The following is a 23,084-nucleotide window of genomic DNA, read 5'->3' as shown; positions in this document are numbered from 1 at the left end:
CAACAAGTTTTATCTCTGATGGTATGTTTCCCAGACCTAGTGTCCTATTTGCCTCTGTGGCCCATTCAGGGCCTTGCATCTTATGAGTGTAACAATGAGGAGATAACATCTATAACCTTAATAGAAGGCACTAAAGAGAGGATGATCTTTTTGGAGAAAACAAGTATGATTTTTAAAAAAAATTTTTTAAATGTTTATTTATTTTTGAGAGAGACAGAGCCTGAGCAGGGGAGGGGCAAAGAGAGAGGGAGACACAGAATCCAAAGCAGACTCCAGGCTCTGAGCTGTCAGCACAGAGCCCGACTTGGGGCTCGAACACACGGACCGCGAGATCATGACCTGAGCCGAAGTCGGACGCTCAATCGACGGAGCCACCCAGGCGCCCCAACAAGTATGAATTTTTGTGTGTCAGCTTTATAAGGAGGGCATGGAGACATAAGGAGGAGAGCAGCGTGCTATCCTTGGTCATCTAGGAAGATGAATTTGGGGCTCTCAGGATGACCAAAAGGAGTGGAGAAGGGAAGGGAGAAAGAAGGAGGGAGGAAAGAAGAGCCTAGAAAATGAGTAGAACGCTGAGAACAGGGTACCAGCTGATGTGACTCTTCCCAGCCTTGGCCTCCCACAATTCCCTTGTAAAATATAGCACATTCTCAAATGTTAGGGATAATCATTTTCATCATGCTAACTCTGGTGTTTGCTAATTCTGAAGGGGTTAAATTTTACATTAGGCATAAAGGACTGCATGATGGAAGCAAAATTCACAGTTTCTAAAAGGTAGAAGGCAACCCGAAGTAGAATCTGAGATCTATGGTGATCAAGGACAACTCTGAAGAGCCAGTAAAAGGAAGAATAATGTAGGTAAGAGACCCTCATAAGATTTGGAGTCAGGTGATGGTAAATTCAAATACCTGCTTTCCCACATATTAATGACATGTGTCCTTAGATCATTTATTTTCTCTCTCAAAGCAGTAATTTTCTTATAAGCAAATGGAAATATTACCTACCTTGTAAGATTGTCATTAGGACTCATTTGGATAATGAATGCAAATGTTGGCAGAGACTAAGAAAATACCCTCTGATATTTCCTATTTCATTGAGTGGGTTCAACATGTGTAAGGTGTTGGATTTTGTTAAATGGCTCATCCATCTATAAACACGTCATATGATTTTTCTCTTTAGTTCTATTAATATGATGGATAATACTAATAGATTTCTTAATATTGAGCCACAGTTGTGTTCTCGAAATAAAACCCACTTGGTGGTAATATATGTCTTTTTAATATTCCGGTGTTAATTTTTTACATTGATATCACAAGTAACATTGACTTGTACTTTTATTTTGGGGGGCAAACTTTGCTAGATTCTGGAACAAACATGATGCTCATCTTATAAAATGAATTTGGAAGAGTACCTTATGTTTTCATACTTCGCAATAATTTAAGGAGCATTGACATAATCGCATTTGCAGGATTTGGCAGAATTCAAACATGAAAGTACCCATCTTAGTGATTTTGTATGAGGAGCTTTGTAACGACTTTCACTAAGTTTTCCTAAGACAGTTGGTTTGTTTGCAACTTTCTGAATTTTGGTATGTTGTAGTTTTCCTTAAAAAGTATCAATTTCATCAGAATTTCAGGTATATTCCGTATAAATTACAAAGTAGTCCCTTGAGATTTTTTTCTTTTAATAGTCATCCCCCCCTTATTTCTTTTTTTTAAATGTTAATTTTTGAGAGAGAGAGAGAGAGAGAGAGAGAGAGGAGGGCCAGAGAGAGCGGGGGACAGAGAAACCAAAGCAGGCTCTGCACTGACAGCAGACAGCCTCATGCGGGCCTCAAACTCACAAACCATGAGATCATGACCTGAACCGACAGAGCACCCAAGTGCCCCCCCACCTTGTTATTTCTAATTTTATGTATGTATGCTTTCTTCCACCAATTTCTTGGTTAGGTATGCAAATAGCTTACTTTGCTGATATATTTTTTTTAAGTACCAACTTTTGGACTTATTGGTTTAAGTTTTCCATTTCATTATTCCCCTACTCTTGTATCTTTTTTTAAATGTTTTTTTAAAATTTATTTTTGAGAAAGCACAAGCAGGAAAGGGGCAGAGAGGGGGTGGGGGGTGGGTCTGAAGCAGGTTCTGCACTGACAGCAATGAGACTGATGTGGGGTTTGAACTCAGGAACCACGAGATCGTGACCTGAGCTGAAGTCCGATGCTCAGCCAACTGAGCCACCCGGATGCCCCGTCCCATGACACCTCTAGATATGATTGTTATATTTTCTTTTTGCTCTGTCATGTTTTATGTTGTGTTTATAAGTGTACTATCTTTTATACAAATAGTCTTTCATAATTTGGTCTATGTTATTTATTTCTACATTTTAAAATATATTTATTTATTTATTTATTTATTTATTTAGGTAGATTTGATTTATTTTTTTTAATATGAAATTTATTGTCAAATTGGTTTCCATACAACACCCAGTGCTCATCCCAACAGGTGCCCTCTTCAATGCCCATCGCCCATCCACCCCTTCCTCCCACCCCCCATCAACCCTCAGTTTATTCTCAGTTTTTAAGAGTCTCTTATGGTTTGGCTCCCTCCCTCTCTAACTTTTTTTTTCCTGCCCCTCCCCCATGGTCTTCTGCTCAGCTTCTCAGGATCCACATAAGAGTGAAAACATATGGTATCTGTCTTTCTCTGTATGACTTATTTCACTTAGCATAACTCTCCAGTTCCATCCACGTTGCTACAAAAGGCCAGATTTCATTCTTTCTCATTGCCAAGTAGTATTCCATTGTGTATATAATCCACAATTTCTTTATCCATTCATCAGTTGGTGACAGCTAATGAATTGATCAAAAATGATTTAAACAATATAACAGAACAAGAATTTAGAATAATAGTCATAAAATTAGTCGCTGGGCTTGAAAACAGCATAGAGGACAGCAGAGAATCTATTGCTACAGAGATAAAGTGACTAAGAAATTGTCATGAGGAGCTAAAAAGTGCTATAAATGAGGTGCAGAATAAAATGGAGGCAGCCATCGCACAGATTGAAGAGGCAGAGGAGAGAATAGGTGAATTAGAAGATAAAATTATGGAAAAAGCAGAAGCTGAGAAAAAGAGAGAGAAAAAAATCCAGGAGTGTGAGGAAAGAATTAGAGAACTAAGTGATGCAATCAAACGAAACAATACCTGTATCATAAGAATTCCAGAAGAAGAAGAAGAGAGAGAGAAAGGGGCTGAAGGTGTACTTGAATAATTTTTTTTAAAGGATGAAATACTTAAGAAAGTTTGTAAGTTTGCTCAAATCGCTTCCTTTATGTCAATACTTTCATATCTATGGCAATTGACAACTGGTTTGCTACTATGGATAATATTGAAATTTGCTAGTAATCTCTTCTTCACCACCTCTATCCCAGGAACCGATTTGAAACAATATCCTTTTATTCCTGGGTAAGAACTATAAAGCAATCATAAGCTTAATTTACTTTTTATTTGCTTTCCCCCTTTTTAAAAGTCGACGCCGTGTTCCTACAATTTCAAGCATAAGGTTGTCATGGCTTATACCTTCTCTCTTACAAGCATCATTTATACTTTGTTCTACAGGTAGCTATATATTTAATGCCCACCACCAGGCCTTATGTCAATGTCTCTCCAGTCAATTTCACTGTTTGGTAGTTTACTCAGGAAAGGCTCCTGGGAACAATATTTCCTGAGTTCTTGCTTATTGATAGCAGTTTGTCTGCCGTCTTTATACTTGAAAGTAAGTTCAGCTGGATTAATAATATATGGTTCATATTTTCTTTCCCTGAGTATCTTAAATATGTCATTCCATTGTCTCCTGATATAAGATGTTGCTGTCAAGAAATCTGATAGCCATCCAATTTTCTTTCCTTTTTAAGTGACTTAGTCCTTTTGCCCGGGAGCTCAACGTACTTTTCAGCATGTGTTGGTAGGAGTCATTCTGGGTAATTTTTCTTGAGTATCTGGTGTTCTTCTCTGCCATGTGCTTTCAGATCCTGTTTTTAGGAAAGGTGCTTTGTACTGGATCTTTTTTTCAGTTTGAAAGTATGTGTTTATTAACTGACCAGATTACAAAAATAATAATCATGGCAGATACCTTAGTTCATCCTTCTAATAAGCCTATTGATCTGGTCTCTTCCCTGTTGCCAGCATCTCCAAATGGGGGTGGTCTTTTTCTTCCTTCCCCCTCATGGAGAAGATAGTCTGAGGGGCCATAAGAAGTTGTTTGCCTCTGTGAAGCGTTTTGCCACAGATCTCGTGAATCAGATCCTCCACGCAGATGATGCCGTCTTCGCCGAGAGATCTAGCAATCTATGTGCTATCTGCCATGGCAATTCGCTTCTTGTTGGTTTTGCCATAACCACACTCGTAGATCAAGTCATCTACCAACTTCAGGTTTGGGTACCCCTAGGCTATATGGGGTTCCACAGTCCTTAACATGTTAACCAAAGCCTTGTTGAGTTTAACAAAGGTGCTGCTGAAGTTCTGGCAAAGACAAAGGAACTGCAACACCTTTCCAAACTTGGGCTTGCACCATTGATACCTCTGATCCTGATGATGAATGCCAATCTGGGTTCCGCAGGTGCAGAGAAGTTGCTGGCCTTTCTTGCCATCCTACCCGTCCCACCCTGCTCAGTTCTGCACAGATGCCTATATTCCTGTGGGGATGCTGAGCATTTTTGTAGATAAGCTTCCTCCTTGCCTTTGGAGGCATCTTCCAGGCAAACTTCTTTCTCAGATGCTTCATCTTCAACACGGCAAAAATTCCTTTGCTTTCTCTTTAAAGATTTTTTTTTAATGTTTATTCATTTTTGAGAGAGAGGGAGAGACAGAGCACAAGCGGGAGAGGGGCCTCGGGAGAGGGAGACACAGAATCCAAAGCAGGGTCCAGGCTCCAAACCATCAGCACAGAGCCCAACGCGGGGCTCAAACCCACGAACCACGAGATCATGACCTGAGCCAAAGTTGGACGCTTAACCGACTGAGCCACCCAGGTGCCTCTGCTTTGCTTTTTCTTAAGGATTTTCCGGCACAGAAGCAACCTCCTTTTTTGTGTTCTCTGCATCCTCCAAAGTTCTGGCCAGAAGAGCTGTGTTTTGTTTCTTTCTTTCTTTCTTTCTTTCTTTCTTTCTTTCTTTCATGATTTCTCTTCCATTTCTTTGCTTTCTTCTTTTGTGAACTCTTCTGTATCATACACATGTATTTTGGCTCTTTACCTATTTTCAATTTCTATCACGTTTTCTCAAATCTTTTTTTTTTTTAATCTCTTCCCTCATTTGTTTTAATGTTTAAAATTTTACTCCTTTTAACCTTTATTTTTTTAGGCTATTTCCGGTTGTATTTATCCACTCCTGTGCTCTTTCCAGCTTAATATTGATTTCTGAAATGAGGTTTTTAAAACAAATTTTTCTCTCTAATTCTTCCAGAGTCCTATAACTTTACCACTAAGTGTTTCTGTTATAGACTTATGTTTTCTTTCATTTCCCATTACCTTCATTTCTTTTAGCACATTTTGAAATTTTAGCCCACCGTTTTCATCTGCCTAGAGTGTTTCTATGGTGCACTCCCATTGCCAATAGATTGCCAATGGAGATACAATTGTCCTCTCGACTCTCCTTTTTCGTCACTGATAAATTTGTATGGGACTCAAATTTGATCCTTTCCTGTTGCCTATTCTTATGTGACATTAGCTTTCCTTAACTTCCAGCAGAAGTAAGTGGGTCAGGAGAGACCTGCTAGCTTTGTGGTTCTATAGCACTCTTTTTTCTTTTTTTAAGTTTATTTATTTATTTCAAAAGCAAGAGAGTATGAGCGGGGGAGGGGAAGAGAGAGACGGAGAGAGAGAATCCCAAGCAGGCTCCGCACTGTCGGCGCAGAGCCTAACAGGGGGCTTGCACTCACAAACGGTGAGGTCATGACCTGAGCCGAAACCAAGAGTCGCCCCTAGCACTCTTTGTGTGTGTGTGTGTGTGTGTGTGTGTGTGTGTGTGTGTGTGTATGTCCCAGTATGACCTGTACTTTCTGAGAGCTCCTCACATTCCCCCACTTCTATCTGGTCTTCTTTGGCTTTTGCCCTGGCATCTCTATCTAGCTCAGCTTGGATCCTGTTTCTAGCAATTTCTAGTCCATGCGGGATTTGGGGCTCGTAGAGCTCAGACTATTCCAGCCCTTTCAGGCCCTCCGGGGGACTCCTGCAGTTTGCAGCACACGGGAACGAACACACAACCAGCAGTTAAAGTCCTTCTGCCTGCCTTCTACCAACCCTCCGGTGGAGATGCGGCCCCTTTCCTGCTTGTAGGGCCATCGGCGAATCTGTCGCATCCCCTTGTCTCTTCCTTTGCAGGTTCTGATACCACGCAGATCCCAAAGTGATGATGTGTGGTTCACATCTGCTCCTAATTTGAGGTTTGGAGGCTACCTTGATAGCTCATTAAAAGAAATAGATGTCTGTGGGTTTGGTTTTGATATCCTGGCACTGTTGTTAATGGGGGGTTGAGAGAGCTGCAAAACCTGTATCATCAATGCCATCTTCCCAGAGTTTGCCATATTGCCTTCTGGAGTGATCCCCAGAATAACCCGCTTACAGTGACATCCAGCGTGTGCAACTGCCACATCCCCATGCACAATCCCCGAATCTACGTGAAAGGTCTTTGCCTCATTTGTTATTCTGTCACATGACCTCCATAAACTTCTAGCAACATGCCCCGCTAATGTTATTTGAGATCGTTTTATTTTTATTTTTTGAAGCTTATTTTTATGTATTTTCAAAGAGAGAGAGAGCGAGTGGTGGAGGGGACAGAGAGGGAGACAGAATCCCAAGCAGGCTCCATGCTGTCAGCGCAGGGCCCGATGCGGGGCTTGAGTTCACCAACCACGAGATCACAACCGGAGCCGAAATCAAGAGCCGGAGATTTAACTGACTGAGCCATCCAGGTGCTCCTGTTTGAGGTTATTTTAGACAAATGTGTCTTCCTCAAACACCAACTCATTACTCCAAATAACCTAGGATGAGGATCTGTGTAAAGACAGAGATATAAGAAGACTTCTTGGGGGAGTGTTAGAGGGAGAATTCTCACCTCCGCAGAGTGTAGTCATTGGGCATGAGGCTGGGAAGTCAAACTGAAGCCAGGGCCCGGAGGGACACAAAAGGGCATCAGACCCCAGGGAATCAAGTGAGTTGTACAAACAGCCATCCGTTCTGTTCCTGTTCGGAGAATCAAAGCTTGGTGAGGGCTTGGCATCCTTCACGGCAGAGGGAAAATTTGATAGAGTCAGAGAAAGCAAATATATTTGCTTAAACGAGGCATCACTACTGCATATGCGTATTATGGGGGTGGATGGAAGTGGGTTCCCCGCAATTAGAGGGATCCTCCAAGCCCAGGTCTCCCACAGCACCTCCTGCCAAGAGGTGGAGTTATTTCTGATTTGGAGCTCCTGAAGCAAAAGGAGCATTTCCAACCTCTTCTCGGTTTACCACCTGAAATATATATTCTGTTAAAAAAAAACATTATAGGGGTGCCTGGGTGGCTCAGTCTGTTAGGTTCTGACTCTGGCTCAGGTCGTGGTCTCGTGGCTTGTGAGTTCGAGTCCCTGCATCGGGGTCTCTGCTCTCAGCACGGAGCCCGCTTTGGCATCCTCTGTCCCCCTCTCTCCTGCACCTCTCTCTCTCTCTCTCTCTCTCTCTCTCTCAAGAATAAGTAAGCATTTAGGAAAAATAATATCATAGTGCATCAGAGACACCATTTTTGTGAGCTGTAGGCAGAAGAAATGGGTATTTCTTTAGTTCCTCTGCTCATGGGTGCTGGGCACGACGTCATACCTCCAAAGTCCATCCAGATCAGCTGTCAAAGGCTAGGGCTCTACTGATCTCGTCATACGTCCCTATAACCCAACTTCAACCCCGACCTCTACAGGTCAAGTCTCTGTAGTTCACACACACTCACTCTTATACTCACTACACTCCCAGCTCCCAAAGGACTGATGGGAAATACAGATTACTGGTTATGGGACGACGGATGGGGCGGGTGCACCTTGTACTGCACAGCAAAACCCCTTAACAGGTCCCTTTCACCACCTCCCTCCCCAGCACTGGTTGTCCTGTTGTACCGCCAGTGTCCCACCCAGCCCCTCCTCTCCACTACCCTTTCTGATTGCCTCCCCCCCGCCCTCCCCTGCACCATTCTCTCCAGGGGTCACCATTCCTTTCCTTTCGGGGACACATTTAGCGCCCCCCTCAGCCTGGCTTCTCCCCTTCCCCACCCCGCCTAACGTCTCTAATCAGCAGACGAAAGGCTCTCCTCAGGAATAAGGTCTCTGGACAAAAGAAAAAGAGAACAAGGGGGTTGTGAACAGCACTCTCCTCAGACGGTCCCAATGCGGTGAGGCCACGGTTTCTTTTCCTGGGATTCGGAGCCACTTTCCTGGTTGCAAGGCCCACTGACTTGTATAGAGAACAGATAGATGTGCCACTGTTGAAGATCAGAAGAAAAGTGTGTGTGTGTGTGTGTGTGTGTGTGTGTGTGTGAGAGAGAGAGAGAGAGACAGACAGACAGACAGAGACAGAACACAAGAGCGCACACGTGCTGGGGGACGGGGCGGTGAGGGGGTGGATAAGTCTACACAGGTGTTTCTGGCCACCGTAACAAAGCATCTTATGCAGTGATGGGAGCCAAGACCCAAACGTGAGGCAGAATGGCCCGGTCAAGGAGGAGGAAGGAGCATTTATTAAGACACATCCAACTATGTCGGTGATTAAGCCCTCCCAACAATTCATTATCATCCCCTTAGTGCCAATGACGAAAATGAGGGTCAGAGAAATGAGACAATCCGCCCAAGGTTATGCAACTAATAAGATCTCTTTGTCTCATAAATTCGCGCTCTGTCCACTTTTCGGCACTGCTTCCGATGCCTTCCCCTACCCTCCACAGGAGGCAGCTTTGCATTTCAATGAGGGACCCGGTCCAGGGTGAAGGCACCGCAAACATTGACACTGGGGCCCTGCAATCCTCTCCCCAGCCTGCGGTCCACTGTGCTCCTTTTCTCAGCCTTGCTAGCACCAACGCTGGCCACCCCGGCTCAGCCCGACCGGTTGGAAGAGGCAAGCAGGGGGGCCAGAGGCTGGCCCGGGCCTCTGCAGGGTAATTCTCTTCTGTCCCAATGCTGGGGCCCGGCCCTCCCGACTCCCCCCGCCGCCAGCCTTGCCGCCGAGGATAGCAGCACAGCTGGAAAAATAGATAGGTCTTTCTAACCCTCTCATGCGTGTGCCGTGGGGCCAGGTAGCTCTATAAATATGGTAATGGCTTCTCAAGCATGCCCAGACTGGAAATGAGACCGAGAGGCTGGGGAAGGGCTGTTCCGACCGATAACCGCGGCAGCTGCCTTGCTGGAGGAGACGGTGCCTCTGAGCTTCAGGGTCAGATGAACGCCGACTCCCCCCCCAACCACCTTGAGTAGATCCCCTCTCCTCCTGTCCCCTCCCACCCCATTAATCGCCTGCGCCCACCTGTCCCCTGATTACACCGATGACACACACGGAGGAAAGCAGGCAAACAGAAGCTCATGTTTTGTCTATTACCAGAAGGCTCAGACTTGTGATAAAAAAAAAAATAAATAAATAAATACACCGGCAACAACACAGCTACATAGATGCGTACAATGGGGAACCAGCCTGACACTTCCTGCCGCGGCCCCACTGAGAAAAAGGACAGCTCCAAGAGCCACACGCCTGCTCAGCCTGAACAGCTGTGCCCTCCAAGAGGCTCTGTCTGTCAGCAGCTGCTCCCGGGCTCCTCCTTGGGTGCAAAGCGGACAGTGACCCCCACCAGCTCCCCCAGCGCCCCGTGGAATATAGTAACTATAGCAAATGAGGCCTGAGATTCTAGCGTGACTTCAGACCAAGCCCTTCGCGTCGTTCTAGACCTTTCCGTCAGATGAGAAGGATCATTCCTTCTTTCTGGGTTGCCAGATGAGTTTCAAGGCTTAGGAGATGCTTCTGTTTCCCTCCACCGGCACCCAGCTCTTTTTTTTTTTTTTTTTTTTGCTAATCTGACCAGCCCCTCTGCCAGATGGCAGCCAGGCCTCCCTGGCTTGCATTGCTTGGACAAGGGGTTAGTGCTACAGAAGAAGAGAGAAGGCTTTTGGGTGTCAAAAGCCTAGGACCAGAAGGTAACCAAGGATGGGGGCTTGCACGCTGGGTTTCTTAGGCTTTTGGGGGGACATGTGACGTCGATGGACACCAGAGAATAGTATTTCACCTGCATAAACCATATTGCACATCATTTTACCACATAAAATCAACTCTTATACAAAGACGAAAACGAATGGGGTTTTAAGTTTTTATTTAACTCGCTGATGAATGAAGACATCAGGAAGGTGTTACAAACCAGTTCAAAGTGCAAATCCAAAGAGCAGAAACATATATGGGCAATTAAGGGCACTGAAATGAATGTGTTAATACATGCAAAGCTTGCTTGTACCTGGGGTGGTTGGGAAAGGTCCGAGAGGGATCTTTTGTACATCTTCAGGACAACTTTCACCGCTATGGGCGAGAGTTATTTCCATCAGTCTGTTTCGCTCAATTTTCAGAGTTGTAAGATAGTTCAAAGGCAAGGAAAGCTGAACACTACTTATAGACTCAGGTAACCACAGGGGGCATTAGAGATTGTCTTGTATCCTACAGGAGACTAATACACATTTTCACCATTTCAGAGTTGTTGCGTTTTTTTTTTATATATAATTTATTTTTTTCCTGAAGATTAAATGAAAACAAACACAGAAGAAGCCAATTAGATAGAAATACACTCAAGGACACCTGGATGGCTCAGTCGGTTGAGCGTCCAACTTTGGCTCAGGTCGTGATCTCGCGGCTTGTGGGTTCGAGCCCCACATCAGGCTCTGTGCTGACAGCTTGGAGCCTGCTTCGGATTCTGTCTCCCTCTCTCTGCCCCTCTCCCACTCGCACTCTGTCTCCCCATCTCTCTCAAAATAAATAAACACAATAAAAAATTAAAAAAAAGAAGCACGCTGATTAAAACGGTTTAAAATTCTGTGATACAGTAATATATGTGTTTCTTTGTTGACACATTAATTAACAAGATAATGTAATGACTACTATAATTTGAAAGGAGTCATATATATCAATAACATTTCAGGATATCTCCCATGACCGTAAGGTGATATGAAAATATCAATTATTTCTGCATTTTACAAAGCCGCAGATACTAAAACGAATGTGATATGTTGCTTATATTTATAAGGGAAGGGAAGGACACATTTCAGTCAGAAGTTAGTAAAAATAAAGATGCTTTCCCCTCCGCTCCCCCCCCCCCGCAACTTCACGGACCTTTATAATTCTGTTACGGCTTCATAGTAAGAATCTCTGAGTTAGATTTGAAAAAAAAAGAATTCCCCCTCATTCCTACTGTTGAGATCAAAAATGAGAACTCAAACGGAAGAGGAAAGATAAAAAGTGAAGAAAACTAAGCACGTTAGACATTATTGACATATGTGAGGAAGATGCCCTTGGCTCTGTCTCCCCCAGGGTGACCAAGAAATTAAGAGAAATCCAACGTAGGTCTAGGGAATCTGAAGTTGACAAGACCCCAGGGTCTGGGCGGACAGGATGGAGAGAATCTTCCAAAGTGTGACCCAAATGTCAAAGCAGTGCCTGCCGGGTGGGTGCACAGAGCCCATCTGAAGACGTGGTCGACGCGGGGAGGTCTGTGGTGACAACGATGGAAAGAATTCAGCAATCTCCTGGTAAGTTCATGCTGTGGCCAGAAGAGGAGTGAGGACAGATCTTAACGGAGTCCACACCCAGCATGTCTATACCCTGTGCCCGTCCCCCCGCCCCCCAGGATGTAGAAGTCCTGTATCTTGCACATGAGTGGACTAAATGTTGCCTTTTTTTATTCCACCTGAGAAAGGCTCCCAAGTGTAACTTTCTCCCCATCCCAGGGCACTTCGCTGATTCGAAGTCCTTACCCTGGGAATCATGGTCCTTCCTCTGATGGCCCCACCTGATGTTCGAGTCATATTTCTCACCCTCTCCGCCAACATGCCCCCATCACTGCCAATCACTGCTTCTCAAGCACTCTGCCCTCTGACCCCACTGCGGCTTGACCTGGGCCTTGTGCTCTGCCTGGAAGGTCTCCCCAGCTTCTTAGCAATCCTGAAAGCTCTTCTTTGCTTTGGCTCAGAATGTGCTCTATTCCCCAAGTCCTCTTCCGACCTACTAAATCCTATTTATCCTTTCTGACCACGACCTCCAGCATAATTAACTCTTCTGTGATGCCTTCCAGAACCTCTTCTCCCAAGGTTCTTGTGATATGGTGACTTACTATATATATATATATATATATATGAGCTCTTTGGCTCAGACCAAATATTATATATATATATATATATATATATATATGTATATAAATTCCAAAGAGCCCCTTGGAATTTCCTAAGGGATGAGAGCCATAAAGGTGTCTTTTGTTATGTTAATGGAGTGACCCCTGGATTCGGGGCTGCTTAGCCCTGGAGCCTACCCAATGATCTGGGGTTGGAATCTTCAGTCCCACTCCCCAGCCTCCCCACCCTCCAGAAAAACCACAAGAAGGGAGGCAGAGGGGAGAAAGGATTCGGGTACAGGTTTCAGAGGGAGTGTGGTCCTACTGATACCTTGATTTCAGATTCTAGCCTCCAAAATGATGAGAGAAAAAAGAAAAAATGTCTGTTGTTTCTAACCACCCAGATGGTGGTACTTTGTTATGGCAGCCTTAGAAAACTAACACAGAGCCTTCCTGGAACAAGTGACATTTGAATAAATTTTGTATTTCCACCCAGAAACGTGGAATTTATTTGCCCAACAGATGTGGGCCAGAAGGAATTTTCCTTTATTTTGTCTCGTATTTACAAGTCTGCGTATTTCACATAGGCATTCTGATGTCCAGCTTACCTTTGTTAAAAAAACAAAATTCAACCAAGCAAATGTGAAGATCTAAGTGGCATTATTAAGCAATTCACAAATCTGGCAACGTCCCTTCCAGAAAGCAGAGATGTTCTGAGAAGTGGAACAAAATGGAAGGTTTTTGGAGACAGGCAGGGCGGGTCAAGGAAGTTATTAGCAAAAGAATAAAAAAAAAAAACAAAACAGTGGGGGTGTGAGTATTTCTGGCCAGGGCATCTTTGTTTGGAGAGATAGGGAAAGGCAGGATTTTCATCATCCAGATGACCCCACTAGTCCTATCTGGACATTTCAGATTGGTTGTTGAAAGGTCACATTCCTGGGATAGGTTTCACATTATAATTAGTCTTGGTTTGCTGTCGTGGGGTGGGGGTGGGGGGGCACGTAACTTCATTTTGGGGCTTCTCGTTTCTTCCAGAACACCTCGAAAGGTGAAATAGCCACATGCCACCAGGGGCTAGCGTTCGGTAGAGATTGCCTCTTGCTAAGAAGCCTGGGTTCTCAGATAGCCCTGTTGCCTAGCGCTGACATCCCTGCTCCTCGTCTCTCATTACACTTCCTGCCTGGTGTCGATGGCATAATAAATGCATGAATGGGCTCTAAGATATTAGCCAGAAAAGAGTTCAGACAAGAAGTCTCTGCAAATCTCCCCCGGAGCCCCAGCGAATGGCACTGATTGTCACCTGTCCTCCAGAGCCCTGGCCACTTGGCTGTGTCAGTAGCAGTGGGGGGATGAAACCTATCCCTCTATCTTTAATTAAATCACCACTCTGCAGACATTCCCTTGGTCTGAATTTATTACCATACCTGGATCTCCTACCCTTGCCGCTGAATTCCAGTGTGATGGATCTCAAGTCCCCTACGTGTTCTACAATTTGCTCTTTAAGTGAAAACGTTTACATTTTGATTGCCTAATGCGTTTCTATCATTTTCCATCCAGCAGGACGTCAGGGCTCTGTATAGCACTCAGTAAAGTAAACCGGTCTAGACTGCAAGGCCTTCGTCAAGACAAAGCTCAGGTGGTACCCGATGCATCCACAAGCCTTCCGGCAACAGACAAGAGTGTGAATATCCCCCACACACCACGGGAAGCGGGTCAGAAAGACCTGGATCTGAATTTCAGCTTTGCGACATATTAGCCGCTTACGCAAATTACTTGACCTCTCTAAATCTTAGGTGTAGTATGGACATAAAAACCTTCTGTCACAAAGGATTCTAACGATGATTAAATGAGATCAGCATATATGAAGTATTTAGCACATGCCTGGCAGGTCATAAATACATTTTCAAGTTGGCTGTTGTTTTTACTGTAATTGTTAACGGTTTCATCACTGTTCTTACAGCTGCCGTTATTATTATAGAAGTAATGCTCCATTGTAACGCTCCAAATAGGGTCCAAATCTTCAATCGCATAAACTGTGGGATCACGTTATTGCAAAATTTAAGGGAAAAAATTAGAATAAGGCTACGATGCAGAAGGGGAAAATTGCCTATGATGTTATATCTGAATCCATGCCATCGTGATGAGTTTTTTATACAGTTTCTCTGCAGTGCATTTGCTCTGTGGAAAAACTAAGCCTGTCTGACACCAGTTGGCAGATCAAATATCACAGAAGAGCCCTCCCTGGCCAGAGGGCATTTGGAGAAGCCCAGAGCTGTGTGCATGAAGCTATGAGCAACGAGTTTAGCCAAAGATCATAAAGAAGGGCCACACTAGAGGGAGTATACAAGACAATGTGACAGACAGACTTCATTTGGGATGTCACCTTAGGCTGACGGAGATATAAAGGGATGGGACCTCTGAATAATAATAATCAGATTGACAGATACCCTCTCCCGGGAATCTGGGCAGTCTATGTTCTCATTAAGTTGGAAAGCATTGTTTTTCTCTCTTCTATGGTTGAAACTTTCCAGAGGACTGCAATCTATCTGTGCAAAAGATGTGGCCATATTAATCCCATGAAGAGTCTTAAATATGAACAGACCAAAGCAGATACAAGGTACAGTCCTCTGCCTTGCATTGTTATAAACCTCATAACCTGCCTAAACAACAGCTTGTTTCCTGCCATTCCTCTGATCAATCGGCATCAAGGGTTCCCCGTTACTGAAAGAGAAAGGTCTAAAGTCCTTGGATGTCTGCGTGCTGTCCAGACAGGGGGAAGACGAGAGCGTAAGAAAAAGAAACAGGGGCGCCTGGGTGGCTCAGCTGGTTCAGCATGTGACTCGGCTTCAGCTCAGGTCATGATCTCATGGGTTTAGTGAGTTCAAGCCCCATGTCGGACTCCTTGCTGACAGAGTGGAGCCTGCGTGGGATTCTCTGTCTCCCTCTCTCTCTACCCCTCCCCTACTTGTGCTGTCTCTGTCTGTCTCAAAATAAATAACTAAACATAAAAAGGATAAAGAAAAAGAAACAGTAGCCAACAGAGCCTAAATGTTGCACGTCCTATGTTGGGAAAAAACACCGCCACCTGACGAGTAACCACAGTCAACTCCCTGGGCATTATCCTTGACTCATTTTGACTCACCTCTTTTCTTCTCCTTACACACCCACTCCATCAAATAACCAGTCAATCAATCACTAAGCTCTTAATGTAATTCCCCAATAGCCCTTGAACTCATCCACTTTTTCCCTACCCTGCCACTACTGTCCAGATCTGAATCAGAGCCTGAGCATAATCTGATGCCCAGGATCATCTCATCTCTCCCCCCAAATCCATCATTCACCTCAGCGTGGGAAAAAATGACTTGCGTGCACAGAGGGAAAGCGGTGGGGAGGGAGGTAGCAACCATGAGGAAGGAGAGTTGGCTGGAGAAGAAGCAACTAATCATAACAGAACGCTTTTCACTGAGTGATTATTATGTGCTGCTATTGTGCCAAATGCCGTCAGCCCGTTACCTCATCAAGTTCTCCCCAAGTCCCATGAGGAAGAAAGAGGAGGCTTGTGGGGGGGGGGGTGGTGCACAATAAATTAAAGATGGCTCTACATTTTTTGTGGTTCCTCCAATTGGAGCTATGAGCATGAGGCTATGAGCAATGAGTTGAGCCATTGCTCTCCTTGGATCTAGGCTGTCTTAATAACTTGCTGAACCACAAGAAGGCAGCAGAAATGGTGTCTGGGACTCGTGAGGCTGGGTCCAAGATAAACTGTCCACCTGAGTCCTAAATTCTTGATCCACTAAATTATGATCAAAATAGAATAGTTATTACAAACCATGAAGTTTTAAGATCGATCTTTATGCTGTAAGAGATAACCTGAACAAATGAACCCACTGGGTCAAAGTCATATTGTGGATGTTAGAACGGAGACTCACGTTTAAGTGAGTCTTCACCACCAGGCCATCCTGTTTCCCTAAGTGGAGAATGTTGGTTGATAGACCCGGACAATCAAATGCTTCCAGAGAGCAAGGCATCAGTGCCCAGAGCACGGAAGGGAGAAGGGGAAGAAAATCTACACTTATCCGGGCATTGTACTAGAAATATTTCATCAGAAGACAAAAACTTTTAATTAAAAGAAAAGAGAGAGAGATAGAAACTGTCAGAGACCGAACAGGGAGTCCACACCATCTGATAGCGTCAATTCTCACTTACAGCTTACTTATACCGATTGATATCCTTCTCTTGTCTGCTGAGGGGAACCACTGGCTTCCATAAATCACCTTCCCGAGTCTCAGGCGACCGCCATGTTAACCCCTGCTTCAACAGAAACTTTGCCAACAGTGACACGAGCCACGTGTCATCGACCACTACCCGTCTGGCAGAATCTATGCAAAGTGCTTGCGTCTGTAATCTCACTTAAGCCCCACAAAACCCTAGAAGGTAGGGGACTATTAGCACTTCTAAGTTAAAGATGCACGGAGTCTTAGCAACGTTAGCCTGACTTGCCCGAGGTAAGGCGGCAAAAATGTGCCAGAGTCTAGAATTTCTCTAACATCTGAACCTCGAATTCTTACGTCACAGATTTTGGCCATCCTTGTTGGCACACGATAATGGTCCATACTTTTCACTCCCCCCCCCTTTTTTTTTTAGTTTGGAGATGCACAATGATCCTAACAATAATGTCCACGAACAGTATTGCCTCCGCTTTATAAAGACTGAAAAGAGATGAACGCAGAGCCATTCAGCCCATCAAATGGTGACAATAACAGTCATCATGCCTACTGTAATATAGAAGTATGATAGTAGTACTATTGTATAACAATAACTTATAAAAATAAGGGGCGACTGCGTGGCTCGGTCGGTTAAGCGACCAACTCTTGATTTCAGCTCGGGTCATGATCTCACGGTTCGTGAGTTCCACCCCCGAGTCAGGTTTTGTGCCGACAGTATAGAGCCTGCTTAGGATTCTTTCCCCACCCCACCCCCAAAATAAGTAAGTAAACTTAAAAAAATAGTCATGCCTACTTGGACCTAGGCAATGTTTCACTACTTGAAATATATTAATTAGTTTACACAAGATAATATAATAATAATAATAATAATGTCTTATTTGATGGGATTGACACATAATATCGGCATCACTAAAATCACACAACTATTAAAGCGAAGCTCTGAAATAAAACCCACTTCTTCTGCCTCTTAACCTAGAATGTTTTCCACCGCACCGACCACGTCTCATTACATATCTGTCCTTTCCTTAAAGAAATGGAATAATGGGGGTGGGTTCTTCTTGGGCTGAGGGATGGTGGGTTTGATACTGAAGCACCGGCACATTGGGCAGTTAATTAAGAGAAGTGCGTATTTGGGCAAAATTTATTGAAACCCTCACCTTCAGGGATAGCGCTTGTCTGACCCTGATCACGACAGCAAGTGCTTCCTTAAATTTTGCCCTCCTTTTTCCCTCCCCGGAGGCTTACTCCCTTCACCCTAGTCCTGGCTTTGGAGCACATTAGGATTGGTCTCCGGACAGTTGTGAAAGATGTCCTGTGGGGCTGTGATGAGAGATAGCATTAAATATATCAATTTATCATTTATTAACACCAAAGCGCACACAACACGACAGGGGACCCGAGGAAGGCGCCTTTCCTTTGGCCACTCAGCACTCATTAATGGCGCGTCTCTACTCTCCCCAGCACCGCTGACACGGACAGAAGCCTGGTCCTTCGTCCTGCGGAGAGAGGTGAGGAAGTCCTCTGCAGGATTGCACACTGGAGTAGGGGCGTGTGTGCCTGAGTGTGGGGAGGAGAAGAGCCTACATCGCGTTAAGTTCTTGCATTGCTGACATCGGAAATCAATTCTCGCTCAAGAAGAAAATGAAAAAATAATAAAATGAAATCAAAATTACTGGAAGGCTATGGAGTCGGGCCTTGGTCTTGAAAAGAAGCAGGGACGGCTCCGGGTGTCCCGGAAAAAGAAACAAAGGGACAGTTCAGTTCCCAGCGATGCCATAGACAGAACTCAGCCCCGACCATTTGTTTCTCCAGCTCCTGCCAGTCTGCATAAGCTTCAGATTTCCAGGGAGTGTGTCTGAATGGCTTAGCAGGTCAGGGGGCCACCCTCTGGCTGGAGGAGGCCCGCAGGATGGGGCAGGGCCACTTTCAAAAAAGGAGATCGGATGCCCTCGTCCCCAGGATGATTAGAGACAGGCAAACGTGGCAGCTGTTCACTAAAAAGACCGAGACAGAACAGAACAAAAACAGAAAAGCAACTATATTAGTTTCCTGAGGCTGCTGACATAAACTATGACAAACCAGGTGGCTTCAAACAACAGAAGGTTATCCTATCATAATTCTGGAGGCTAGAAGTCTGAAATCAAAGTGTCGGCAGGGCCATGCTCCCTCCAAAGGCTCTCGGAAAAAAATCGTTCCTCCTCTCTTCTTAGTTCCCAGGGGTGGGCAGCAATGGTTGGTGTCCCTTCCCTTGTAACTACATCATACCAAGAAATCTCTGCCTCCGTGGTCGCACGGCCTTCTTCCCGGTGAATGTGTCTCCTCTCTCCTTGGGAGGACACTGGCCAACTGGGTTAAGGACCCACACTCACCCAGGATGGCCTCATCTTACATTGATTACATCTGCAAAGACCCTATTTCTAAATAAGTTCACATTCCCAAGCCCTGGGAGTGAAGACTTCAACATATCTTTCACAGGGATACATTCAACCCATGACATCAACCAAGTCGAGAGAGATACGGCTGGTGGAACTTCAGAAACCTCGAAGGAGGCAAGATCTCAGCAAATAGTTACGTGACCGGAGGCAGGGGTCGTGGGATAAAGACAGGGAGATGAGGTAGACCTTGGTTGCATCATACAGATGGATGCCTGGAACCCAGCACAGGGAGGAGGTAACTTAGTGGCTAGAAACCCACACGAGCGAAGCTATAGGCTGCAGAGTGGACGAAAGTCAAATAGATGCGGAGATCTTGAAAATGTCACAGACTGCCATCAAACCCGAGAAGTACAATCAGGACTTAGCATTTAGAGCATTCTCCATTCTGTAGGGGAGGAAACTGGGGCTTGGGGAGATTCAAAAGGGAGAGACTCAAGCTACTCTGAGCCCAGTGCTTTGCTGAGCTTGGAGCGCTGGTCATCTGTTTCCTGAGACCTTTTCAAGGTCTAGATGCAGGTGTCTCAGGGCTCAGTGCTCCGGCCACACTGGACTTCTCTTGGCTCCTAGAGCACACCTCTCTCTCTCTCTCTTTCTCTCTCTCTCTCCCCTCCTACCCCCATCACCCTTGGTCTAGCTGTCCGTCATCCTTTGGATCTCAAGTTGGAGGTGACATCTTCCAAGAATCGCTCCTGAATCCACCAGATGGGAAGAGGCTCCCGTGTCGAGGCGGTCCAGGCTCCTCGGATTGCCCCTCTTCCCCCTCCTCCCGTAAACACTCAGTACCAGTATGGCTGGCACTCTGCCCGGATAGGATACAGGGATGTGGTGGCAGGATGGCCTCAGTGAGGAAAAGGAGCCGTCTGTTCTCTGCCTCTGATATTTCCGTGCTCAGCCTGTGAGGGCAGAAGACAGAGAGCACCAGCCCCAGCAGGACGCTGAGCATCCCAGGACAACACCTGCTGACGACTGATAGAAGCTTCTGAGAGCTTCTGTACCTTCCCTTTGGTGACTTCCTCTGAATCTTTGCTCGGCTGCTGCTGCTGCTGTGTCACTGGCTCCCAGACACGGAGCTGAGTGATTTCGTGAAGTTAAAGGAACTCAGCCACAAGGATCTTGGGGATCATTTCACCCTGCCCTAGCCTGGATGCACGCTGAGAAACTGAGGCCCACAGAGTGGAAAGTGCTTAGAATCTTTCTAAATTGTTGGCGGAGGTAGAACCACAATGGGAATTTCCTGACCCCCAGTCTGGTTTTCTTTCCAACAGTGCAGTCATTTCTTAGATTGCTCGCGGAGGGAACTGAGCACAGTTGGTCCAACTGTCTCATTTTATAGATAGGGAACTGGGGTCTGGAGAGGAAAAGCCTGGCCCCGAGTCACAAAATATCACCTTGCCTTGATTATTTGTGTTCCTGTACTTCCCTCCTGAGCTTGCAAATGCCACGAAAATTAAGTCCTCGCTGGATTCATCTCCATACCTAAGAAATGACTGGCACAGAGCAAGTGCTCAATAAATACTAGTTAAATGGAGGATGGCTCTAAGAAGAGATGAATAAACATAGAGATGAATGAATGAATGAATGAATGAACGAGCGAACTGGAAAAACAAATTCATCCTGCTTAACCTTTTGGTCCCTATTGGGAAGAAACACCTAGGAAAGTAGCCCTTGAACCTGTCATCACTCAGGAATGTCAGAGTTCAAATCAGTTTCAAATGCTATGCTAAGCATGCAATCCCATGAAGAGAGAGTAGGAAATCGACATCAATGTGGGAAGTTTCTGCCAGGGTGGAAACACTAGACAGATAGCATGTTTACGTTTCTCTGCAGGTTGCAAAGTTCTCCTCAGACTCATTATCTCATGAATCCTCAAGACAGCCCAGGGTGCTGGGTATCTCACTCCCACTTCCCAGATGGGAAGACCGAGTCGGGTCATCGATCAAACAGAACTAGTCCATGGCCCCTGGGATCCCGCTGCTGTGTCTGGTTTGCAGTCTAGTCTCCTCGTCCCCCCCCCCCCCTCCTGCTCTGCCTGGTGGTGTTGCAAACTGTGCTGGGGGCCAGGGCAGGTCTGGAGGGTACCTCGTGCCCCATTAAACCGAAACCAGTTTGTGCTGTTTCCAGAAAGGAATCTGAAAACAGCTGGTGCCATCATGCTGGGACCCTGTGGGCTGGGAAAGGATTAAATTGCAGCCGCACAGACTGAGCTCATTTCTCACCCTGTCTCATTAGGAGCGGCCACCAAGTGCCTGTAGCGGGGAGCTAGCCCGTCATCCACTCACACCTTCTGCTCACAGGTGACAGGCCCCACCGGCTGCCCCATGCTACGTCTGATGTCAATTTCTTGGAGACAAATGGTGGGGCTTTTGCTAAGAAACTGAGATGCGCTGTTTGTTCAACCAATATTTATTGAGCACCTCGCTGTGTGTACCCCTAAGTGCCAGGTGCTTTGGGGAAGGAAAAGAATGAGCAGTCCTATTATCCGTTAGCCACAACCCTGAAAATACACATTATCTTGTTCATTATCATCACTTTGGAAATAGGGTCTTTGTGCGTGTAATCAAGTTAAAAGGAGGTCATAGTGGATTAGGGTGAGACCGAAACCAATCACTGGTATCCCTGTACGAAGAGGAAAATTTGGACAACTCCACAAAGAAGAGAAGGCCCTCTGAAATCAGAGACACACAGAGAGGGCATAGTGTAGAGACAGAGGCAGAGATCAAAGTGATGTATCTGTAAGCAGAACACCACTGTCAGTTACCATGAGAAGCTAGGAAGAAGCAAGGACGGATTCTTCCCCCAACATATGAAGGGCACATGGCCACGCTGTCACCTTGAGTTTGGACTTTCAGTCTTTGGAACTCTGAGAGAATCCGTTTCTGTTGTTTTGAGCTACCTGATTGGCGGGCGTTTGTTATGGCAGCTCTTGGAAACGTATGTAATGATTTTAGGTGTCTTTTCTGGAGTGCTTTCCACAAATAGCACTGGATGAGAATTTCACGTGGATTGTCTCCTTTAGTCCCCATATTAAATCTGGAAGATGGTTCTCCTGACCCCCCTTTTGTGGAGGAAGAAACAACACACCCAGAGAAGGGAGTCCGCGTGTCCCAGGCTCACAGATGACTGGGTTTTCTTCACCAAGCAGTCAGCACAGTGTTGGCTTTCAGTAAAGTCTTCCACCTGGCGTTCAGAGCGATCCTCTGCCCAGCCCTAGCCCATCTATCCAAAGAGAATTCCCACCTCAGCTCCTCAGGTGGTAACGGAGAGCACAGGTTGGGGGCACAAAAGGTTTTGGAATCCCAGCAACGTGACCTTGAGCAAGTTGCTGAAGCTCTCTCGACCTCCACTTCCTCACCTACAGAATGGTGAAAATGGAATCTACCTTCCAGTGTCACGGTTAGGATCAATGAGACGACACAAAGTTTAGGGCATACAACGCAATATATAGCAGTTATGGTTATTGAGATTATCATTCAACCTAAAACGAATTTGCTCTTACTTCTATACGTTTATGCCTTTGGGACGCCCCAGTTTTCTCTTTCACACCCACTCTTTGATCTTCTGAGATGCCTTTGCTCATCATTTCTGCATAAGACAACCCGACATAGGATCCAAGGCCAAGTTCAAAATCCTACTTTCCCATGGTGCCTCCCTAAACCCCTCAGCTGGAACCGCTTCTCCCACCTCTAACAAGGAGGGCCATTTACAAATATATCCCTTAAATGGCACCTGCACTTCTGTCTTGTGTCTCTTCCTCAGTTTGGATGACAGTTGGGGATTTGTCTTTATTTTTTAAGTAAAATTTCTTCAAACCACTCAATTTCCTAGCAGAGGTAAATCCTGTAATCTCAGACCCTTGGGGGAATTTCTTTAACACAGTCCCTACAACCATCCATGAATGCTGTCTCTATCTCTTTCTCCCTGTTGACTTAGATCTTTCATTGGCTTTCTCAAAACTTTGTTCCCGATCCTCTCTCTTCCAACCCATGAGGGGTGCCATGCTGCTATCTTCCTCAGTCTTTGTACCTCCTCTCCTCAAAGGCTTCCTGCTGCCTCTGA

General features: G+C 45.4%; 1 pseudogene; it reads right to left on the bottom strand.

Moving 5' to 3' along the window:
• Positions 1-4,129: 4,129 nt before the first annotated feature.
• Positions 4,130-5,195, bottom strand: LOC125150490 (60S ribosomal protein L7-like; annotated as a pseudogene).
• Between the last annotated feature and the right edge of the window lie 17,889 nt (positions 5,196-23,084).

Source organism: Prionailurus viverrinus, chromosome D4 (genome assembly GCF_022837055.1).
Source record: "Prionailurus viverrinus isolate Anna chromosome D4, UM_Priviv_1.0, whole genome shotgun sequence".
NCBI lineage: Eukaryota > Metazoa > Chordata > Mammalia > Carnivora > Felidae > Prionailurus > Prionailurus viverrinus.
The sequence above is the reverse complement of the archived record's forward strand: the minus strand, read 5'-3'. Positions and strand labels throughout refer to the sequence as shown.